Raw genomic sequence first — 25,097 nt, forward strand, 5'->3', positions numbered from 1 at the left:
TTCTTTCGCTTTACTTCCAGCCCACTCTAGTTATACGCTTTTCACTTTATTGTACAATACTTTTGACCAGGCCCTGGGCAAAAGTAGTGCACTACAAACACTGTAACGGCCAACTTTAAGTAATTATGGGTATTATCGACATTGAAATACTCAAAAATGTTTTACGGCAATATACTGTATATTATGGTGCAATGTTGTGGGCAGGGAAATAATTGCTCTGGTCAGAAATCCTTTTGACCACTAGTTATATTGTTGTTTCTGGTGCATTAACATATTTTGAGGCTTACCTTGTAAGAAGCTATATTTGTTGCACCCGTTAAGAGGGAAATGCTGTACCAATTTAACTCCTATGTGTTTACAGTGCCCCATCAATTTAAATTGTATAGGGGACAGATTGGATTGGCAGAAATGTTTAAATGTTTGAGCATCTTGCCATGTCCTCTTGGTCTGTTTCGCCCTGGTTGATGCCAGTTTGGAAGCCTTTGTTAAGTGATATAAAACACCAAATATGAATGAATATGCTGTTATGTGTCAACACGTTACCTATCAGCCAACCTACTTGCACCAATCCATTGTAATTACAGTAAGATACTGTGAAATATAAACCCCTCTCCTCAATTAAATTCATTCATTCATCCAGCCATTCATTAATTAATTCATTCTGATTACGGTGGCATAAAAAAAAGTTTAATAAAGTCAATTTTACAGTATTGTACTGTTTGCATTACCGTATTTACCATATATATACACCTTAGTTATATTACAGTAAGTGTAATAGTTGTAATTTGTGACAGAACGTGTTGTCTCACAATGGGGAGGAGAGGGACATGAATGATAGCGGTACGGGGACAGTGATGTAGTTGTTATGGGATGGAAACATGGATTGGACTTGGGCACACTTGGAGCAGCTGTAACATTTAACAGAAGGTCACTGACCACGATGAGATGGGAAAGGCTGCCGGTCTTTACGGTTACAACCTCATACAGACACAGACACGCATGTGTGCACACAAACAACATGCACACATGTGCGTACAGATATACACACATGGATAGACACACACACACACACACACACACACACACACACACACACAGAAACACATGCTGATGCAGACACACACATGCTCACCCACACACACACACATGCTCATACAGACTCACACACTTTCTTGCTCATACATATGCACACACACACACACACACACACACACACTCTCGCTCTCTCTCACCAAAGCACAATCACTCACATTTCCACACACTCGTCATCCATGCGTAAATGCCAGTGCCCAGCTTTCGCTACGCTAATAGTGAGAACTATCCAGGCATGAGAGGATTTAGTTAAAGGGGCAATCAGCAGTTCAAACAATAACAAAGCTACACCCCACCACTGTTTTGATAAAATGCTGAGGGATGGGGCTTGAGAAAGGCAACCACTTTCAAATTCATAGACAGAGCTACACTGTAAAAGGGTTGCCGTAAGTTTATCAGTAACTTACAGGCAGCTAGTGGTAATTAAGTTACTGTATATTGCGGTACAACTACTGTAATCTAAATACAGTATCAAAGCAAGTACTGTCTAATAAAACACAGTATAATAATGTAGAATTTATTTTTAAAACGTAAATACTGTAATTGTAATGAATGAATGGATGATTCATTCAATTCATTGAGGGGAGATGTGGTTTTTATTTCACAGTATTTAACTGTAATTACATGGGATTGGTGCAAGTGGGTTGGTTGGAAGGTAATGTGTTTACACATTACAGCACATCAATGAGTATTTGTTGTTTTAGATCACTTGCACTTCTCGAGGCCTTAGCAAAGACTTCCAAACTGGCAGTGACAACAAGGCCAAACAGACCAAAAGTACATGGCAAAATGCTCAACCAATAAAGGTTTAAGACTTGCTGCCACTCCAATCTGTCCTCTATACATTTTAAATTGATGGGGCACTACTACCACATACCAGGGCCCAATTTCCCAATAGCGATGGAACTTAGGCTTACGAGTGTTTTAACGATGCATCGTTCCTACGACAACCGGAGATGTAGCATGCTTTTCCTAAAACACCAAGCCGAAAGAACGTTCGCCAAGTGCACTATTGAAGCAGGTGTCGATACTGATAGGATCAAAAGAAACGCAGCGTTGCTCTCAGATCAGCTTTCCCCATTCAAATATTACCTTAACATTAGAATTATTCCATAATACTGATGACGGATCAACTTCCTGAGAGATATCACCTACGGCCGCAAATATTGAGGCAGGCTTATTCTAATGCTTATAAGCATTAAACTATAATTACCCTATAAAAATGCTCTCAATCAAGATTTGCCACATCATTGTGCACATCATGGAAAATGTTGAGGCAAAAATGACAGACAGTAGCCTACAATTGGCTAAATAGAAGTCAATTGAATAAACATGAAATTATTTTAATATGATTGAAATATATAGGCATGTAGCCTATACCTTAGGACTATTTATCTACAGTCTTCTCAGTTTTCATTTGAAGCATACTTTTATCCTCGGTTTATAACAATTGCAAAGACATTGGCAACTTTGTATTTGTAGCCAACTTAATTCTGAAGTTATCGTCGGTCACAGAGAGCGAGATAAACATGTTGATTCTGTGTTAAGCAGAGATCTTCTGTGTTTAAAGTGAAGCGGAGGGGCAAAAAAGTATCTAACGATACACTTATCTGTTCTACAAGGACAACTTTAGTAATGATGGTTTTGGGAAACAGTTCAGAGATTTAACGATGCGCCTACAAAAGTTCTAACGATGAGCTTAGCCTTAAGATGCATTTTGGGAAACCAGGCCCAGTTAAATTGGTACAACATTCACACCTAACGGGTGCGACAAATACAGCCTCAAAATACCTCAAAATATGTTAATGAGTCAGAAATAACAATACCAGGAACCCACTAGTGGTCAAAAGGTTTTTGGAGCTTCATAAACAGTACATTACTGTATTCTGCGGGATGGAATTACAGTACCATTCGAAATACAGCAAGTAATTTAGTCAGTGCTCTACAATGGCAACATGATGGAAAAACACCTTGTTGCATAACAGCCCCCCCCCCCCCCACACACACACATACACACACAGAAAAAAACGATTTGTGATCAAACATGTTGTTGCACATAAGCACACACACACGCCCTCACAACACACTCACACACTTACTCACACACTCACTCACACACAAACAGGGCTTGCTGCGTGCCCTGAGGAAGGTAAATTGAATAAGGCTGTGTAGCAGAGTGTCGGCTGGGGACGTAAACATGGTTAGAGAGGATCCATGGACACACAGATCCCAGAGACACACACTAATGAATAGGAACATACTGGAGACACTGTCCTTTTAACACAACACTCCATTCAAAAGCCTAATCTACGGTAGTCTACTCATACAGTCAATTTATAACCCCAAGACACTGACTGTAACCCTAAGACACTGCTCCCTAACACAAGATTCAAAACAGGACGTTGTACAAAACACCATTTCTAGCCTACTGTAGTCTATTCAGCCAACCTGCAAGACACTGATATAGGCAATTCACAACCACAAAACTTACAGCAAAGGACTTACATTTTAATCTATTAGCAGGCACTCTTATCCAGATCGACTAACAGGAGGAATTAGGGTTAAGTGCCTTGCTCAAGGGCACATCGGCAGATTTTTTACTTCGTCAGCTCGGGGATACTGGCCCAACGTTCTTAACCACTAGGCTACTTAAATACCCAGCAGCCCTATAACTTCCAGAGGATGAGAAAGATCCTTCCATTCAGTCTGTTTATTCATGGTTGTGTGTTTCATTTGAGCACAGCCAGTCAGTGATACTGAGTGAGCTGCTTTGTCTTTGACGCTCTGGGTGTGTTTGAAGTAAAGGGTCCACTGGGACCCACTGTAGAGCGAGAGAGAGAGCGAGAGAGAGAGAGATTGTGTGTGTGTGTACACACACAGCTCTCACCACCCGCTGTTCACTCGAGGACAGGGGAACAATATCTGAATAGGGATTAGTGGCACATCTTGATTGGAGTGTGAGGGTTGGCAGAGGCACATGTTGATGATGCTGATTTTGAGGAGGGCGCCAGGTGATGATGCGTATGGTGTAATGATGTGACAGTCCAGGAGTTAGCCCAGCATTGATTATACATTGTGGCTTTAATTACAGTGCATCATATCCTCTGATTGGTGAATCAGAGTAAGAGAGGAGGGATAAGAGGAGAAGAGGACAGGTGTGTGTACTCGACGCCGACACCTCTGCCCAGACACACACAAACACACACACACATCTGCTGTCGCCTAGTGCCGGATAAACAAGGATTGGAGACGAGACAGGAAGAGCCGTGAGGACTGACAGCTGTTGGCTGTCTCAGGTCTCTAACTACCTGCAATTACAGTATCTACACACACAGTGCAAACACACACACACATACCCACCCACACACACATCAAACACATTTCATATAATATTCCTTCTGTGTAGAAAACTAGAAAGCGCATTCATTCAATACCTAATCAAAAAGCAATGACACAGGCCCCAGGAGAAGCACTCTCTTGGAATTACTCAGCAGCAACATCAACAATATTTTAGAATGGACAAAAATAAACTTGCAGAACAGGCATCTTGTTTGTATTTCTGTGTCGGTGTCCAGGGAGTTAGGGAGAGCTTGAGGAGAGAGTGGGACGGTGGGAGGGATGGAGAGAGAAGATGGGGAGAAAAGAGGTTTTTAGAGTCAGCAGGCGAGATAATTTCAGCATCAGAGCAGTATTGAGTTATCAAGGCACCCTGTCTCTCTCTAAAATAAGCAAGCATCTAAGTAAGCACTCCCTTAGACGATGTATACCATGCGTATCCTGTACATAGACAAATAAAACTCTCTCCCCTCTCTCTCTCTCTCTCTCTTTCTCTCTCTTCTTTTCTCTCCCTGTCCCTCTTCCTCTCTCTCTTTCTCTCCTCTCGCTGACACAGCCAATCACCACAGAGGTTAATGTCATACGCACGCTCTGGAAAACTGCAGATCCCTCCACCTGATCGTTAGTTAGTGTGTGTATGTGTGTGTGCATACAAGTGTGTGTGTGTGTGTGTGTGTGTGTGTGTGTGTTCAACATTACTGCTGGGCCAGCACTAAGCCATGTTCAGGGGACTTCACTCTACATTACCCCTCAGCTGTAACCTTGGCCTGGTGATCTGCCAGGATTCTTTACAGGCCTCCCATCACACATAGAGATACTAGATAGCTTCTTCTTTTTTCATTCATCGGTATAGAATGGAAACCACAGACTCTATAACGGACATCTTGGAAAGGTGTTCTGGAATAAAGCGTATTACAAAACATTTAGGGATGACAGATTCCTTCCCTCAAATCTTAATTTGCTGACGTTCCTTCGGTTTTTTTCAACGCTTTGTGTGTTTTATAACATTTGTTGTATTCGGCGCATGTGACACAGTTTGATTTGATTTGGACAGTGTGTCACTGACGGTGCAATCCCATTCTATTTCTATGAATTAACCCTATATGAAGCGGTGTGTAATGAGTGAAGAGCTCTCTCTCTCTGCATCCAGTTACAGCCACTGTAAATCACAGAGCACCTATCAGCGGTTAATCTTTGTGTCAGATGACAATTTATCCATCAGCCAACGACCGGCAGACAGTGTGGGTCACCGGCAGCCTGCGAAAACATTCAGTCACTAATCAGCTCCCTCGCAAACATGATTACATTTCAAATCACATTAGCCTCAGCACGCCAGCTACAGGACAGCCTAGTCAGAGCAATACGAAGCAGTGGACAGTACAGGCCCAGAGGTAGACAGTAGAGGCATAGAGGGATAGACAGGGGTGTAGAGAGAGAGAGAGAGAGAAAGAGAGATAGTGGGAATAAAAGAGATGAGGAGAGAAATCCGAGCAGACGCACACACACACACACGGGTGCACAAACTTGACCACAAAATCCTCCTCCTAGCATTAAAAAAACTCTTCACCACCTTGTCCACCCCTACCTCTCAGACCGTCTTGTCCCCTACCAACCCACACACTACCTCTGTTCTACCACAGCAGGCCACCTCGTCAGCCCAGGTCCAAGCTCCAGAGCTTCTCCAGGGTTGCGCCGAGGCTCTGGGACTCCCTCCCTTCAGTCATCCGTGAGTCCATCACCTTCTTTCAGCCCCACCTAAAGATCTTCACACACACACGCGCGCACAACACCTGCTCGCTCACTCATCCACTGACATATCATACCCTTTCCCTTCCTTGAACCCTACTCCATACTCCTCCTGTTTATTCTGGTGATTTTCTGTTTTTATTTTTTTTATTTCTTGTCTTGCCGTTTCTGCAATTGAACAGCGACCTTGGGTCCTTGAAAAGCGCTGTGTACATATCCCATGTTATTATAAGTAGAGAGGATTGACAAGGAAGCCATGTCACCACTCTAGACCCTTTAGTTCCTCTTCAGTCCCTCCCACCCATCATCTCAGTCTCTGCAGACTCACTCAGATCATCTGAATAGTATAATCATCGTGACAGGATAGCCTCTCGATTACCTACGGAAGGAAGAAAGGCGGTAGCTATGCACAATGGCCACTCAGCCACAGTGAAGAATAGCCCTCAATGAGACTAGGATTCAGTCTAGTCCTTCAATGACACAATACTCTGAACAAGGCCAGCCTACTGTATCGCCTTCCGATCAAAATAGCTTTGGGCCCTGTCCTAATAGTTCTGAAAAAAAATCACTGAGGAGGGAAAGAGGCAAGGAAGGAAGGAAGAAAGGAAGCTATTTGAACAGGGCCAAGGTCACTGCACTATACTGTACTGAGCTGGGCAGGTTCTTTTATGTCTAGAAACACTCCTAGGGCCCTCTCCGACATCTGATTAGCCCATCAAGGGTGCTCAAGACTGGGCTCATGTCTGTTTGAAGAATGCCTCCTAACCTCCAGCCCTCCTCTCCAGATGGAGCTCATTGAGCTGAGAGCAGGTCAAGAGGAGCAGTGAACACTCCACTGTGACATGAAAAAGGTATTACAGGAGGAGAGAAAAGGAGAGGAGAGGTCAGGAAAGTGGAGGAGAGGAGAGGAAAGGAGAGGTCAGGAAAGGAGAAGAGATCAGAGGAAAGGATAGGAGAGGTCAGGAAAGTGGAGGAGAGGAGAGGAAAGGAGAGGTCAGGAAAGGGGAGGAGAGGAGAGGTCAGGAAAGGGGAGGAGAGGAAAGGAGAGGTTTTTTTATTTTTTTTTATTTCACCTTTATTTAACCAGGTAGGCTAGTTGAGAACAAGTTCTCATTTGCAACTGCGACCTGGCCAAGATAAAGCATAGCAGTGTGAACAGACAACACAAAGTTACACATGGAGTAAACAATTAACACGTCAATAACACAGTAGAAAAAAAAAGAAAGAAAAAAAAGGGGAGTCTATATACATTGTGTGCAAAAGGCATGAGGAGGTAGGCGAATAATTACAATTTTGCAGGTTAATAAGGTTAATAACATTGGAGTGATAAATTATCAGATGGTCATGTACAGGTAGAGATATTGGTGTGCAAAAGAGCAGAAAAGTAAATAAATAAAAACAGTATGGGGATGAGGTAGGTAAAAATGGGTGGGCTATTTACCGATAGACTATGTACAGCTGCAGCGATCGGTTAACTGCTCAGATAGCAGATGTTTGAAGTTGGTGAGGGAGATAAGTCGTTCCAGTCACCGGCAGCAGAGAACTGTAACGAAAGGCGGCCGAATGAGGTGTTGGCTTTAGGGATGATCAGTGAGATACACCTGCTGGAGCGCGTGCTACGGATGGGTGTTGCCATCGTGACCAGTGAACTGAGATAAGGCGGAGCTTTACCTAGCATGGACTTGTAGATGACCTGGAGCCAGTGGGTCTGGCGACGAATATGTAGCGAGGGCCAGCCGACTAGAGCATACAAGTTGCAGTGGTGGGTGGTATAAGGTGCTTTAGTGACAAAACAGATGGCACTGTGATAAACTGCATCCAGTTTGCTGAGTAGAGTGTTGGAAGCAATTTTGTAGATGACATCGCCGTAGTCGAGGATCGGTAGGATAGTCAGTTTTACTAGGGTAAGTTTGGCGGCGTGAGTGAAGGAGGCTTTGTTGCGGAATAGAAAGCCGATTCTTGATTTGATTTTCGATTGGAGATGTTTGATATGAGTCTGGAAGGAGAGTTTGCAGTCTAGCCAGACACCTAGGTACTTATAGATGTCCACATATTCAAGGTCGGAACCATCCAGGGTGGTGATGCTGGTGAGGCGTGCGGGTGCAGGCAGCGAACGGTTGAAAAGCATGCATTTGGTTTTACTAGCGTTTAAGAGCAGTTGGAGGCCACGGAAGGAGTGTTGTATGGCATTGAAGCTCGTTTGGAGGTTAGATAGCACAGTGTCCAAGGACGGGCCGGAAGTATATAGAATGGTGTCGTCTGCGTAGAGGTGGATCAGGGAATCGCCCGCAGCAAGAGCAACATCATTGATATATACAGAGAAAAGAGTCGGCCCGAGGATTGAACCCTGTGGTACCCCCATAGAGACTGCCAGAGGACCGGACAGCATGCCCTCCGATTTGACACACTGAACTCTGTCTGCAAAGCAATTGGTGAACCAGGCAAGGCAGTCATCCGAAAAACCGAGGCTACTGAGTCTGCCGATAAGAATATGGTGATTGACAGAGTCGAAAGCCTTGGCAAGGTCGATGAAGACGGCTGCACAGTACTGTCTTTTATCGATGGCGGTTATGATATCGTTTAGTACCTTGAACATGGCTGAGGTGCACCCGTGACCGGCTCGGAAACCAGATTGCACAGCGGAGAAGGTACGGTGGGATTCGAGATGGTCAGTGACCTGTTTGTTGACTTGGCTTTCGAAGACCTTAGATAGGCAGGGCAGGATGGATATAGGTCTGTAACAGTTTGGGTCCAGGGTGTCTCCCCCTTTGAAGAGGGGATGACTGCGGCAGCTTTCCAATCCTTGGGGATCTCAGACGATATGAAAGAGAGGTTGAACAGGCTGGTAATAGGGGTTGCGACAATGGCGGCGGATAGTTTCAGAAATAGAGATTGTCAAGCCCAGCTGATTTGTACGGGTCCAGGTTTTGCAGCTCTTTCAGAACATCTGCTATCTGGATTTGGGTAAAGGAGAACCTGGAGAGGCTTGGGCGAGTAGCTGCGGGGGGGGCGGAGCTGTTGGCTGAGGTTGGAGTAGCCAGGCGGAAGGCATGGCCAGCTGTTGAGAAATGCTTGTTGAAGTTTTCGATAATCATGGATTTATCGGTGGTGACCGTGTTACTTAGCCTCAGTGCAGTGAGCAGCTGGGAGGAGGTGCTCTTGTTCTCCATGGACTTCACAGTGTCCCAGAACTTTTTGGAGTTGGAGCTACAGGATGCAAACTTCTGCCTGAAGAAGCTGGCCTTAGCTTTCCTGACTGACTGCGTGTATTGGTTCCTGACTTCCCTGAACAGTTGCATATCGCGGGGACTATTCGATGCTATTGCAGTCCGCCACAGGATAATTTTGTGCTGGTCGAGGGCAGTCAGGTCTGGAGTGAACCAAGGGCTGTATCTGTTCTTAGTTCTGCATTTTTTGAACAGAGCATGCTTATCTAAAATGGTGAGGAAGAATGACCAGGCATCCTCAACTGACGGGATGAGGTCAATGTCCTTCCAGGATACCCGGGCCAGGTCGATTAGAAAGGCCTGCTCACAGAAGTGTTTTAGGGAGCGTTTGATAGTGATGAGGGGTGGTTGTTTGACCGCGGCTCCGTAGCGGATACAGGCAATGAGGCAGTGATCGCTGAGATCCTGGTTGAAGACAGCAGAGGTGTATTTGGAGGGCCAGTTGGTCAGGATGACGTCAATGAGGGTGCCCTTGTTTAAAGATTTAAGGTTGTACCTGGTGGGTTCCTTGATGATTTGTGTGAGATTGAGGGCATCTATCTTAGATTGTAGGACTGCCGAGGTGTTAAGCATATCCCAGTTTAGGTCACCTAACAGAACAAACTCTGAAGCTAGATGGGGGGGCGATCAATTCACAAATGGTGTCCAGGGCACAGCTGGGAGCTGAGGGGGGTCGGTAGCAGGCGGCAACAGTGAGAGGAGGAAAGGAGAGGTAAGGAAAGTGGAGGAGAGGAAAGGAAAGGAGAGGTCAGGAAATGGGAGGAGAGGAGAGGAAAGGAGAGGAGAGGTCAGGAAAGTGGAGGAGAGGAAAGGAGAGGTCAGGAAAGGGGAGGAGAGGAAAGGAGAGGAGAGGTCAGGAAAGGGGAGGAGAGGAGAGGAAAGGAGAGGTCAGGAAAGTGGAGGAGAGGAAAGGAGAGGTCAGGAAAGGGGTGGAGAGGAGAGGAAAGGAGAGGTCAGGAAAGTGGAGGAGAGGAGAGGAAAGGAGAGGTCAGGAACGGGGAGGAGAGGAGAGGAAAGGAGAGGTCAGGAAAGTGGAGGAGAGGAAAGGAAAGGAAAGGTCAGGAAGTGGAGGAGGGGAGATGAAAGGAGAGGTCAGGAAAGGGGAGAGGGGAGGGGATGAGGGGAGAGGAGAGGTCAGGAAAATGGAGACTGGGCTTATGTCTGTTTGAAGAATGCCTCCTAACCTCCAGCCCTCCTCTCCAGATGGAGCTCATTGAGCTGAGAGCAGGTCAAGAGGAGCAGTGAACACTCCACTGTGACATGAAAAAGGTATTACAGGAGGAGAGGAAAGGAGAGGAGAGGTCAGGAAAGTGGAGGAGAGGAAAGGAGAGGTCAGGAAAGGAGAGGAGAGGAAAGGAGAGGAGAGGTCAAGAAAGTGGAGGAGAGGAGAGGAAAGGAGAGGTCAGGAAAGGGGAGGAGAGGAGAGGAGAGGAAAGGAGAGGTCAGGAAAGTGGAGGGGAGGAAAGGAGAGGAGAGGTCAGGAAAGTGGAGGAGAGGAGAGGTCAGGAAAGGGGAGGAGAGGAGAGGAAAGGAGAGGTCAGGAAAGTGGAGAAGAGGAAAGGAGAGGTCAGGAAAGGGGAGGAGAGGAGAGGAAAGGAGAGGAGGGGAGAGGAAAGGAGAGGTCAGGAAAGGGGAGGAGAGGAAAGGAGAGGTCAGGAAAGGGGAGGAGAGGAGAGGAAAGGAGAGGAAAGGAGAGGTCAGGAAAGTGGAGGACAGGAGAGGAAAGTGGAAGAGAGGAGAGGAAAGGAAAGGGGAGAGGAAAGGAAAGGAAAGGAGAGGTCAGGAAAGTGGAGGAGGGGAGAGGAAAGGAAAGGAGAGGTCAGGAAAGTGGAGGGGAGAGGAGAGGGGAGGGGATGAGGGGAGGGGAGAGGAGAGGAGAGGTCAGGAAAATGGAGGGGAGAGGAGAGGGGATGAGAGGAGACAAAAAGGAGTGTGGGAGTGTAGTATCAGCTTTACTGTCTCAAACAGAAAGCAGTTGAAGGAGAGGAGGGCAGTGTAACCACATGTTGTAAAGGAATGTTGAAGACACAGAGACACAGGGCTTTGTAGTGTCTGGGTGTGTGTTCTATTCTGTATGTCATGAATGCTGTGAATGCGTCTGTACCGTATCGTTGCAGGGTGATTTGCACATGAAAAGGAAAGAAGGGAGAGCTACTTTGACAACGCCAACAGCAAGATATTCTCCTTTCTGAATAAATAACGCTGCCTGATGGGAAGCTAGTGCACGGCAGGATAAAACACTAGTCTTCCAAACCACCTCCTGGAGCGCTGAATCAATGCACCTCCCATCCCGGATATGAAACAATGGGATATGTTAAGACTGGAGTGTCTCACCGGGAATGTATGGAGGAGATGGGAATGGTTAGGAACAGGAGGGAATGAGCGATGGGAACGGTTAGAAATGGGAGGGAGGATGTAGTGGCATGAGTGGGTATGGTGATGGATGCCGTGTTAGGTGTGTGTGTGTGTGTGTGTGTGTGTGTGTGTGTGTGTGTGTGTGTGTGTGTGTGTGTGTGTGTGTGTGTGTGTGTGTGTGTGTGTGCGTGTGCGTGTGTGTGTGTGTGTGTGTGTGTGCGTGCGCGTGCGTGTGCGTGTGCGTGTGTGTGTGTGTGTGTGCGTGCCTGCGTGCATGTATGTGGCCATTCTTCTTATCAGTCAGGAAGAGATCATATATACCCTAACTCAGTCCCTCCCTCACGGCTTCCCTCAGCGTTGGGTGAGATAGAGGAGGAGCAGGCGGTAAAATAGAGTTGTTTATCCACTCCTCGGTGGAGCTGTCTCCTAGGTGACAGAGCCCAAATGAAAGCACTACCGGTGAAATATGACACTGATGATAGGCTGCCTGCTCTGCAATGCTCTCTGCACTGGGGATGGAATTGACTTGATCCTCCAGAGTCCTTCAGATGAGACGGAGGTAAGGAGTGTGTATGTGTGTGTGTGTGTGTGTGTGTGTGTGTGTGTGTATGCATCTCCATTTAAGTGTGTCAATAATAGGGTCTGCCTACCAGCTTCCGTAGACAATCAGGGTGGTGTCCCTCCGGGGAGCAACTGTGAATGAACACACACTCAGGGAGGGACGGAGGAGGAGAGCAGTGAATGGTCTGAAGAGTTTTCATTGATGGGTTGAACCTCCCAGCGTGGGCCTGCATACACACACTCACTCAGGCACGCACGCCCACACACACCCACACATGCACGCACGCACGCACACACACACACACACACACTCAGATTCCTTTCCTTATTTCCTATTCATAAGGGGGTGTGGCGACAAGGTATGTTCACAAGCTATTGGCTGTTTTTAGAATGGTTAAGATCATCAGACAAAGAGGATTCTTATTCATATTGATTAAATCTGTGTGTTTTACAAAAAACAACGAATGGACTAGTCAAATTAGTCAACAAATCAAACCACAGCCAGGTGGTTAAAAAACAAATGCTGCGTCAGTAGGCTGTGGTCCTCGTGTTGTGGCTCTGAGCATGCAGTTGCATTTCCTCCCATTCTCTCCCAGTGGAGCAGGATGCAACTGACAACCATATCAGAGCCATAATGGCCCCTTTTCAGCTAGCGAGCTAGTGTGGTATTAGTATGAAGGGAATGTAGAAGTATGTCTGAGAGTATGGCATGACATCCAGGGAAGAGACACTAGAACTTCTAGAGAAGACAGATCTGAACTGTTCTCACAAAACTGCATAGCAACAACAGTGTGTCAACTGAGAGGGAAAATTGCCACATCAACACTGGAGAGATTTCTTGAAGTTAAGAGAAAGAGGGAAAGGGAAGATAGAGAGGAAGAAGGAGAGAGAGAGTTAGAGGAAAAGAGAGATACGGCTTGTCTCCATTCCTACCTATCTTTGACTAACTAAGAGATGTGCCACACACATACACGCACATATAACAGTGCCTGACAGGTTTCCTGCCGAGAAGCCTTCCCCCGTTAACACAACGTCAACAGGAAGCACTGCAGTAACAATGATAATGCTGCCCAACTCCAGTAGTTAGAAAGAGAGAAAGACTGAGAAAAAGAGAGAGGAAGCAAGAGAGAGGGAGAAAGAGACCTTGAAACGTTATTGAATGGAGAGGCAGTTTGAGAGCCTGTGGGACACAATACTCATGAAATCAATTAACGACCCGCCAGCCGTATCACTGTTTTAGACACACAAAACACACACACGCACAACATCCTGACATCACAGCGTAGAAATAGACTGAACACACACATTCTTCTGTGTTTATTTATTTGTATTATTTTTTATTGCTCTAAGGTTATTATTACTGTTTGAAAAACCTCTATGCGGCGTGCACTGCACAGAACACCGGAAGAATTATCACTGAATTATCACCGTGAACTGTTGTTACGTTTGTTTATCTGTCAATTAATCCCATAAGGGATGGGTTGCCAACTGACGAATTGACTCAAAAATGAAATGTCATTCATTGATTCATGTCATTCATTCCCACGTAAGTAAACACACACACACACACACGCACTCACGCACGCACACACGCACACACACACACGCACACACGCACACACACACACACACACACACACACACACACACACACACACACACACACACACACACACACAGTGACTTTGGAGGAGAGCTGAGTAGAACATGGTCAGTGAACCAACCAAACAGGGACAGGGTCACCGGGAGAGACTATAAGGACACACGCTTAAACCGACTAGCCAAAACCTAACCCTTACCCTAACCCCAACCAAACCCCTTAACCATGACCTAACCCTTACCTTAACCCTAACCCCAATCAAACCCCTTAACCATGACCTAACCCTTACCTTAACCCCAACCCCAACCACAACCAAACCCCTTAACCATGACCTAACCCTTACCTTAACCCTAACCCTAACCTCAACCAAACCCCTTAACCATGACCTAACCCTTACCTTAACCCCAAGCAATCCCCTTAACCATGACCTAACCCTTACCTTAACCCCAACCAAACCCCTTAACCATGATGTAACCCTTACCTTAACCCTAACCAAACCCCTTAACCATGACCTAACCCTAACCCCACCCAAACCCCTTAACCATGACCTAACCCTAACCCCAACTCCAACCAAACCCCTTAACCATGACCTAACCCTTACCTTAACCCTAAACCCAAACCCAACCAAACCCCTTAACCATGACCTAACTCTTACCTTAACCCTAACCCTAATCCCAACCAAACCCCTTAACCATGACCTAACTCTTACCTTAACCCTAATCCCAACCAAACCCCTTAACCATGACCTAACCCTTACCTTAACCCCAACCCCAACCAAACCCCTTAACCATGATGTAACCCTTACCTTAACCCTAACCAAACCCCTTAACCAGGACCTAACCCTAACCCCAACTCCAACCAAACCCCTTAACCATGACCTAACCCTTACCTTAACCCTAAACCCAAACAAACCCCTTAACCATGACCTAACTCTTACCTTAACCCTAACCCTAATCCCAACCAAACCCCTTAACCATGACCTAACTCTTACCTTAACACTAACCCCAACCAAACCTCTTAACCATGACCTAACCCTTACCTTAACCCTAACCCCAACCAAACCCCTTAACCATGACCTAACCCTTACCTTAACCCTAATCCCAACCAAATCCCTTAACCATGACCTAACCCTTACCTTAACCCTAACCCCAACCCCAACCAAACCCCTTAACCATGACCTAACCCTTACCTTAACCCTAACCAAACCCCTTAACCATGACCTAACCCTTACCTTAACCCTAACCAAACCCCTTAACCATGACCTAACCCTTACCCTAACTTTAACTGTAACCACATTTTTATCCATTCTGAAATGAAATACTGGTTTGGGCGTCCAGGACGTTCATACACAGAGGCACGCACTAGACTAGAGAATGTGTGACGGACGGAGGTGGTTCAGTGAAACACAAAAGAGAAACATAAAGGAGATATGGGAGAGAAGAGAGAACCTGAGATGACCTTCATAAAGCAGAAATAAAGAGAGCACTGTTCACTCTCCCACTTATCTTTGTCTCTATGGTAACCGAGCCTCTGGGTATTTAGTAGAAACCCTGAACTTCCTGTTTGCTCGGGAGGCAGCATCCAATCAGGAGCCAGAGATTTCAGGTGTGGAGTTAGTGTGTCCTATATAGGCGGAGCTCAATCCCCACAAGGGGCCATGGACACAGATAGAGAGATAGAGAGAGAGAGAGAGAGAGAGAGAGAAGGGGGAGCAGGAGAAAAGAAATAGAGAGAGGGGCAGGAGAAAGAGAAGAGAGGTTAGAGATCGACATGATGAAAGAAAATAGGAAAAAAAAGTGAAAGTGAGGGGAACAAGATAAACAGAGGGAGGGAAGTAAAAGAGGGTGTTGAGAAGTCTTTTAGTAAAGCAGTGTATTGAGAGAGCAGAGATATAAAGCCTCACCGGGACACATAGAGGAGTACCACTCTACGGAGTATGCTGGCTACGCCTGAGTCTCCAAAAGACACCTAGGTGCACTGCTTTTGGTGCCCATTGGGCTCTGGACAAATGTAGTGCACTATATAGGGAATAGAGTGCCCTTTGGGATACAACCCAGACTCCTGAGAGAGAGAGAGAAAGAGAGAGGGAGAGAGAGAGAGAGAGAGAGAGAGAGAAAGAGAGAGGGAGAGACAGTCATACACTATCTAGTTAGCACTGTGCTTTGCTACACAGTCAGGTAGCCACTTAATGGCCACGCTAGAAAGGACAGGAGTGGCGATAGCATCAGAACTATGACCATCAAGTGCATGAGCTTTTGGGTCTTGTTCTACTGTAGCATTAGGGTTTGGCTACAGTTAGAGTATGAGTTACGTTTATGGTTGTGGTTTGAATTCCATTTGTTGCTGTAACAGCACAACCCTTTGGATCCCTCACATTTTGTACCTGCACATTTTGTTTTCCTGGATGGCTAACAATTCCAAACTGTCCCAGACACATCCCTGGATAATGATTGTGATTGTCGAATACTGGTTTTCCAAACCCTAGACTCAGTGCTCACATTTTCCTGGGCAGCATTTGGATTCTCTAAATTTGATGGGAACTGTGATGGAAAACAGTGCTCAGCTTCTGAGATCCCTTTTACAAGCAAGAACAGCAGACAGACTGGCAAACACACACACAAGTGTACAGTGTACAGTGTACAGTGCACAGGCACACACAGTTCCTCTCAGTCAGCACACCCAACACTACCACTGCCTGCTGCTCCGACTTGACGAACAGCAGAATTCCTGAGTGAGGAAGCTTTGTCTCGCTACAAAGGGAACGTTCTTATGGAGGGGGACCAATGTGTGTGTGTGTCCTTCAGCACACCAACGCTTAGTCATAATGCAAATATTACTGTTGTTGTATCGCTTTGGAACTATTTTCACAAGTATGTGGTAAAATTTCACAACTCAAAACAGATCTTCAAAAAGGGCTGTTTTTTCAAAACTTTTAGCACATTTTTAATTGACTAAGTACAACACAAAATCACACAGTAACTTTTTCTAGAAATACCTTCAATTGCCTGTAATTGCCTTACACAATGCATTGCTCACAATACTTTTCATGTGATTCTCTTCTCATCTGTTTAAATACGTTTGGCCATCACTTAATCCAACTGGGCTTAATGGTTAATCCCTTAACAGTTTGGCAAACCTATAGCATTTCAACTGGTTGGTCTACTATATATGGATTTTGAGAACTACAGAAATAAAATGTGTTGGTAAAGTATAAATATCTAAACTACGTGTATGATAAATGATAACCATACATCATGACTACTGGTTATTGCTAATTGATTTCAGATAGTGGTAACCACAATTGGTGACCATATAAAAGGGGGTGTGTGAACACTTGCAACTTCTTTTGACATGGTGCAGGATAGACAGCAAGGGAGAGGAAGAAATCAAAGAGCTCGCGGACAAGGGGCCCATCAGAGAGGTGGGCATCAGTGGGGGGGGGGGGCAGACAGCAGGGTACTGTTGTGTCTAATGAAGTCTCGACGGTACGTCTGCAGGGTGTGCACTGTGCTTTACCATTACATTTACAGTAAATGACATATTGTAATGCATGTCAATTCACAAAATGTTACAGTATTGTTCCAGTATGATCTATTGGAAGTATGCTCTGTTCTATCCTCAGCAGGAGTGGGCATTGGTGGAAAGCGTGAGGGCCAGGAATGACATACGGCTGTCTGAAAAAAGCAGACCATTGAGGAGAACGATGACACATTTGCCAGTTTGGCATCCATCAGCCTTCCGACAATCGCCACCCTTTTGAAGAGGCACCAGATATCTATGAAACATATTTACCTGTTGCCTTTTGAGAGAAAACACCGACTAGGTGAAACAACTACGGGCCAAGTATGTTCAGGTACAGCACTATATACTGTATTACTGTTACTATTAATGCACATGTTACTTCACAATATCATATTGTAACTATACTGTAAAAATAACTAACCAAAATATATATTTTTTGAGGGTGATAGTGCTTGATGTTGCTGTGAACCATCACAGGTATATCTTTGTCGATGAAGTGGGCTGCAACCTGGCCAAAACTAGGCTCTGTGGGTGGAAACTCATCGACCGTCCAAGTGCCTGGACAACGTGGGGCAAATATCTCCGTGTGCGCAGCTATCTCTGAAGATGGTGTGGTAGGACGTAAGCCATTACTTGGATCCTACAACTCTGAACACCTCATTGTGGTTCTCAATGAAATTGAGCAGGCCTGTCAAGGTGAAGGGGTCACCTATGTCATTGTGTGGGACAAAGTCAAGTTCAACCATGCAGAGGTGGTTCAGGCATGGTTTTGGGGCCATCCCTGATTCGTGACCCTATACCTGCTCTTATACACTCCTTTTTTCAGCATGGAGGTGGAATGTGTACGTTCACGATCCTGTGACGTGCCACCCTCCTTCTGGCCATGGATGAGGCATGTGACGACATCAATGTCAAGCTTGGATTCGCCATGCCTAAAGGTTTTTCCCGCGGCGCATGAACAATGAGGACATTCACAGTGATATGGATGAGAATTTATGGCAAAATGCTCAAGACAGGCTTGACGCAAATTAATGAGCTCATTTCAATTTGTTTCATTTAATTTCTTACATTTGATTACAGACAGTACACATTTTGTTTGTTGCATGAATGATTGTAGAGGATGTCTTCATTAATCACACCTTTGCTTACACATTTGATATATATTATAGAAATGATAGATTTTGTCAATTTTGTTGGGTAATGTAAGTAAGTATATTGCCTAATGTGAACTGTGTAATGTAGTACTGTAGCATATTACTTCTAAGGGTGATTTGAAACGTGTATCTTGCATTGTTTGCTATTGGATTAACTGGTTGTTAAACGACAAAATTGACAAGATCTATCTTAATTGTTGTGGTGATTAAAACGATGTTCTCATTACATTTTACAAATAACTTGAGAGATGTTTTCAATCTAAATTGTATTTTTTTACCAGGCAAGTCAGTTAAGAACAAATTCTTATTTTCAATGACAGTGGGTTAACTGCCTTGTTCAGTGATAGAACGACAGATTTGTACCTTGTCAGCTCGGGGATTCGAACTTGCAACCTTTCAGTTACTAGTCCAACGCGCTAACCACTAGGCTATGCTGCCGCCCATAAATGACGGCACAATGACAGGTTCTGAAAGAAAGACTGGCTGCGTTACATGTGTGACCAGTTCTGACCAGTTTTGTACTAAGAGTTGTGAAAGCTTACCACACACTTGCGAAAATGGTACTAAAGCGATATTTTTTAAAAATGTAAATCAAACCGAGCCTCTGGTCACATACAGTTGAAGTTGGAAGTTTAAATACACCTTAGCCAAATACATTTAAACTCAATTTTTCACAATTTCTGACATTTAATCCATGAAAAATTCCCTGTCTTCGGTCAGTTAGGATCCCCACTTTATTTGAAGAATGTGAAATGTCAGAATAATAGTAGAGAGAATGATTTATTTCAACTTTTATTTCTTTCATCACATTCCCAGTGGGTCAGAAGTTTACATACACTCAATTAGCATTTGGTAGCATTGCATTTAAATTGTTTAACTTGGGTCAAACGTATCGGGTAGCCTTCCACAAGCTTCCCACAATAAGTTGGGTGAATTTTGTCCCATTCCTCCTGACAGAGCTGGTGTAACTGAGTCAGGTTTGCAGACCTCCATGCTCGCACACTCTTTTTCAGTTCTTCCCACTAATTTTCTATAGGATTGAGATCAGGGCTTTGTGTTGGCCACTCCAATACCTTGACATTGTTGTCCTTAAGCCATTTTGCCACAACTTTGGAAGTACACTGCCTTGCGAAAGTATTCGGCCCCCTTGAACTTTGCGACCTTTTGCCACATTTCAGGCTTCAAACATAAAGATATAAAACTGTATTTTTTTTGTGAAGAATCAACAACAAGTGGGACACAATCATGAAGTGGAACGACATTTATTGGATATTTCAAACTTTTTTAACAAATCAAAAACTGAAAAATTGGGCGTGCAAAATTATTCAGCCCCTTTACTTTCAGTGCAGCAAACTCTCTCCAGAAGTTCAGTGAGGATCTCTGAATGATCCAATGTTGACCTAAATGACTAATGATGATAAATACAATCCACCTGTGTGTAATCAAGTCTCCGAATAAATGCACCTGCACTGTGATAGTCTCAGAGGTCCGTTAAAAGCGCAGAGAGCATCATGAAGAACAAGGAACACACCAGGCAGGTCCGAGATACTGTTGTGAAGAAGTTTAAAGCCGGATTTGGATACAAAAAGATTTCCCAAGCTTTAAACATCCCAAGGAGCACTGTGCAAGCGATAATATTGAAATGGAAGGAGTATCAGACCACTGCAAATCTACCAAGACCTGGCCGTCCCTCTAAACTTTCAGCTCATACAAGGAGAAGACTGATCAGAGATGCAGCCAAGAGGCCCATGATCACTCTGGATGAACTGCAGAGATCTACAGCTGAGGTGGGAGACTATGTCCATAGGACAACAATCAGTCATATATTGCACATCTGACCTTTATGGAAGAGTGGCAAGAAGAAAGCCATTTCTTAAAGATATCCATAAAAAGTGTTGTTTAAAGTTTGCCACAAGCCACCTGGGAGACACACCAAACATGTGGAAGAAGATGCTCTGGTCAGATGAAACCAAAATTGAACTTTTTGGCAACAATGCAAAACGTTATGTTTGGCGTAAAAGCAACACAGCTCATCACTCTGAACACACCATCCCCACTGTCAAACATGGTGGTGGCAGCATCATGATTTGGGCCTGCTTTTCTTCAGCAGGGACAGGGAAGATGGTTAAAATTGATGGGAAGATGGATGGAGCCAAATACAGGACCATTCTGGAAGAAAACCTGATGGAGTCTGCAAAAGACCTGAGACTGGGACGGAGATTTGTCTTCCAACAAGACAATGATCCAAAACAAAGCAAAATCTACAATGGAATGGTTCAAAAATAAACATATCCAGGTGTTAGAATGGCCAAGTCAAAGTCCAGACCTGAATCCAATCGAGAATCTGTGGAAAGAACTGAAAACTGCTGTTCACAAATGCTCTCCATCCAACCTCACTGCGCTCGAGCTGTTTTGCAAGGAGGAATGGGAAAAAATTTCAGTCTCTCGATGTGCAAAACTGATAGAGACTTACAGCTGTAATCGCAGCAAAAGGTGGCGCCACAAAGTATTAACTTAAGGGGGCTGAATAATTTTGCACGCCCAATTTTTCAGTTTTTGATTTGTTAAAAAAGTTTGAAATATCGTTCCACTTAATGATTGTGTCCCACTTGTTGTTGATTCTTCACAAAAAAAATACAGTTTTATATCTTTATGTTTGAAGCCTGAAATGTGGCAAAAGGTCGCAAAGTTCAAGGGGGCCGAATACTTTCGCAAGGCACTGTACATACATACATACATACATACATACATGCTCACACACTCACAGAAGCAGTGTACAGAGCAAGGCTATTCCTGTCTCTGTAGTTACTAGGGAGAGAATCTGCTAGATCAAGAATGCCTCCACTTACACCACATGAAATATCAGAATAGATCAAATACTATATGAACTGGCTGGGTTGGGAATCCCAGTCACATGGACATCTAAATTGCATTGACCGACAGCATCTACAGCGCATTTGGAAAATATTCAGACCCCTTGACTTTTTCTATTTTGTTATGTTACAGCCTTAATCTAAAAATGTATTCAATTGTATTTTTTCCGTAATCAGTCTAAACACAATACCCCATAATGGCAAAGCAAAAACGTTTTTAAAAAAAACGACATTTTTGCAAATGTATATAAAAAAATGAAAATATCACATTTATATAACTATTCAGACCCTTTAGTCAATAGTTTGTTGTGGCTTCTGTCTGGCCACTCTACCATAAAGGTCTAATTGGTGGAGTTCTGCAGAAATGGTTGTCCTTCTGGAAGGTCTCCACGGAGGAACTCTGGAGCTCTGTCAGACTGACCGTCGGATTCTTGGTCACCTCCCTGACCAAGGCCCTTCTCCCCCAATTGCTCAGTTTGTCGTGGCTGCCAGCTCTAGGAAGAGTCTTGGTGGTTCAAACTTCTTCCATTTAAGAATGATGGAGGCCACTGTGTTCTTGGGAACGTTCAATGCTGCAGAAATGTTTTGGTACTCTTCCCCAGATCTGTGCCTCGACACAATCCTGTCTCTAAGCTCTATGGACAATTCCGTCAACCTCATGGCTTGGTTTTTGCTCTGACATGCACTGTCAACTGTGGGGGCTTATATAGACAATCATGTTCAATCAATTGAATTTACCACAGATGGACTCCAATCAAGTTTTAGAAACAACTCCAGGATGATCAACAGAAACAGAATGCACCTGAGCTCAATTCCGAGTCTCATAGCAAAGGGTCTGAATACTTATGTAATTAGGGTATTTCTGCTTTTTGTTTTAAATACATTTCCAAAAACCTGTTTTCGCTTTGTCATTATTGGGTATTGTGTGTTGAGGTTGCTGAGGATTTCTTTTTTTTATAATCAATTTTAGAATAAGGCTGTAACGTAACAAAATGTGGAAAAAGTCAAGGGGTCTGAATACTTTTCCGAAGGCTCTGTAGATCTCTCTATTGTATAGTTGAGCACGGTAAGTGGTGTGTACCAGTACTAACAAGCCCAAATAAACAGACAGAAAGTTAGCCTTGTCTCAATGTGTTCAAAGATAGCCGAGCTTACACTGAGTATACAAAACATAAGGAACACCTGCTCTTTCCATGACATACACTGACCGGGTGAATCCAGGTGAAAGCTACGATCTCTTTTTGATGTCACTTGTTAAATACACTTCAATCAGTGTCGATGAAGGATAGGAGACAGGTTAAAATAATGATTTTTAAGCCTTGAGACATTGTTTTAAATGTTACCTGTACTTAACTAGGGAAGTCAGTTAAGAACAAATCCTTATTTACAATGGCTGCCTGCTGGGGAACAGTGGGTTAACTGCCTTGTTCAGGGGAAGAATGACAGATTCTTACCTTGTCAGCTCAGGGATTCAAATCCAGCGAACTTTCGGTTACTGGCCCAACGTTCTAACCACTAGGCTACCTGCCGACATGAATTGTGTATGTGTGCCATTCAGAGGGTGAATGGGTAAGGCAAAATATTTAAGTGCCTTTGAACGGGGTATGGTGGTAGGTGCCAATCGCACCGGTTTGTGTCAAGAACTGCAATGCTGCTGGGTTTTTCACGCTCAACAGTTCCGTGTATATCAAGAATGGTCCACAACCCAAAGGACATCAAGCCAACTTGACGCAACTGTGGGAAGCATTGGAGTCAAGATGGGTCAGCATCGCTGTGGAATGCTTTCGACACCTTGTATAGTCTATGCCCCAAAGAATTGAGGCTGTTCTAAGAGCAAATGGGGGTTGCAACTCAACATTAGGAAGGTGTTCCTAATGTTTGGTATGCTCCGTATAGATGTGTGTTAACCACTGAGAGCTGCATTCATAAAGACAGAGAGGCTATCAATGGCTTGTTGGCTGCTATGCTGGATTCACATGGCTCTGGCTGCTGCGTTTTAGCTCCTCTCGTCTCTCTCTCCTCTTCTCTCTCTCTCTTCCTGGTTGTCACTCGCTCCATTTCTCTCGTTCTCTTTTATCACCCTTCCCCTGGTCTCAGTTGAAAGATTGTTAGAGTCAAAATCGCTGCGTATTTTCCTTTCACCCAACTCTCACTCATTCTCTCTCTCTCTCTCTCTCTCTCTCTCTCTCTCTCTCTCTCTCTCTCTCTCTCTCTCTCTCTCTCTCTCTCTCTCTCTCTCTCTCTCTCTCTCTCTCTCTCTCTCTCTCTCTCTCTCTCTCTCTCTCTCTCTCTCTCTCTCTCTCCATTCTCTCTCTCTCTCTCGCTCTCTCCTCCGTTCACTCTCTCTCTCCCCATCTCTCCTCTCTCAGTGTAAGTTTGTCTCTAGTCTGGTCTGTCACTGGCAGGCTGTATAGTTTAGTTGAGCCAGTAGTTTACTACGAGGAAAATTGTTCTACAGTGCGAGTCAAACACTGACCTTGAACACACTTTTAACAACACTCCCCAGCTACAATGAACGTGAGCGAGGGAAAGCAACAGAGAGAGAGGGGGAGAAAGGGGGAGAGAGAGAGGGTGAGAAAGAGGGAGAGAGAAAGGAGAATGAGAGATTGCGAACGGGTGAAGGAGAGAGAGAGAATAGAGGTGGGTGACAGCAGTAAAAAGAGGAGGGAGACCGAATGGAAGATTCAGAAGAGGAAAAGACCCATAGACACACTTCACACAGTGTCGCACAGTGTGTGTGAACTGCTAGCTACCACACACAACCCCTCACAGGGAGAGGAGCGTGACCTGTTCACACACACACACACGACTCCTGACAAGAACAAGACAGATTAGATAAAGTGTATAGAAACCTTTCAATCCTGCTGCTCTCCCGATCCTGAAATACTCCTTCTTTTGTCACTCGTTCTTCTGCTTCCTCCAAAAGCTTTAGATCCCTCCGTTTAATCCCTCCATTCCGTTCAGATTCAGTGTTACAGCAGAGACCACAGCAGAGACCACTGAGATGACCACACTCACTTCTCTTCCTCTAGCTTCTCTCTCTCTCTCTCTTCCTCTCTCGGTCTCTCTCTCTCTGTGCTGGAACAGAGGAGGCAGTCGGACTCAGGAGCCAGTAACTCTCTGGGTCCTAGTGTCTCCTGGGTTGACTGAAAGAATGTCATTGTTCCTTGTCGCCTTGCGAGGTGGCTTGCACGCACGCAAGCGCGTGCGCGCACACACGCACGCACGCACGCACGCACACACACACACACACACACTAGTCAACGTCACACAGAACAAAGTGAGCTTAAGTCTCTAGGTCATTTTTTCTCCACCAATTAGAAAAGCAGTTAGTGATCTGACAGCCATAATTAAAATGTAATGTTTCCAGACAGAGAAAGAGACACGCCTTACAGGGAAAATCCTTAAGAGCACAAGAATAATGACTCAACGTGTGCAGGATTTTAGAATAAGGAAAAAAATCACAAAATGTGTTTGTGTGTGTGTTCATGCGTCAATGCCCATGTGACTGTCTGAAAGCAAAGTCTTGCATTATGCTCATCTCAATATCTGTGGTATTGCTCGTGGCAATGTCATCTTGCTGAGACTACCTTCAATACAGTATGGATCATATTTCCAGGTACGGGTTTTT

At 44.7% G+C, this 25,097-nt stretch overlaps 1 protein-coding gene across 4 annotated transcripts in view; it reads right to left on the reverse strand.

The window, feature by feature from the left end:
* Positions 1 to 24,736, reverse strand: part of foxn3 (forkhead box N3) — a 113,067-nt gene extending 88,331 nt beyond the window's left edge. For 2 of the 4 annotated variants that reach the window (XM_090210817.1, XM_036954499.2), the window contains exon 1: positions 24,319 to 24,546. The gene's annotated coding sequence lies outside the window, so the exon portion shown is untranslated. Of the gene's footprint in view, positions 1 to 24,318 lie in introns of all 4 variants that reach the window. The other 2 variants (XM_090210819.1, XM_036954501.2) reach the window with 2 other exon arrangements.
* Positions 24,737 to 25,097: the final 361 nt, after the last annotated feature.

This window comes from Oncorhynchus mykiss, chromosome 19, assembly GCF_057628025.1.
Source record: "Oncorhynchus mykiss isolate SJ-2025 chromosome 19, ASM5762802v1, whole genome shotgun sequence".
Classification (NCBI taxonomy): domain Eukaryota; kingdom Metazoa; phylum Chordata; class Actinopteri; order Salmoniformes; family Salmonidae; genus Oncorhynchus; species Oncorhynchus mykiss.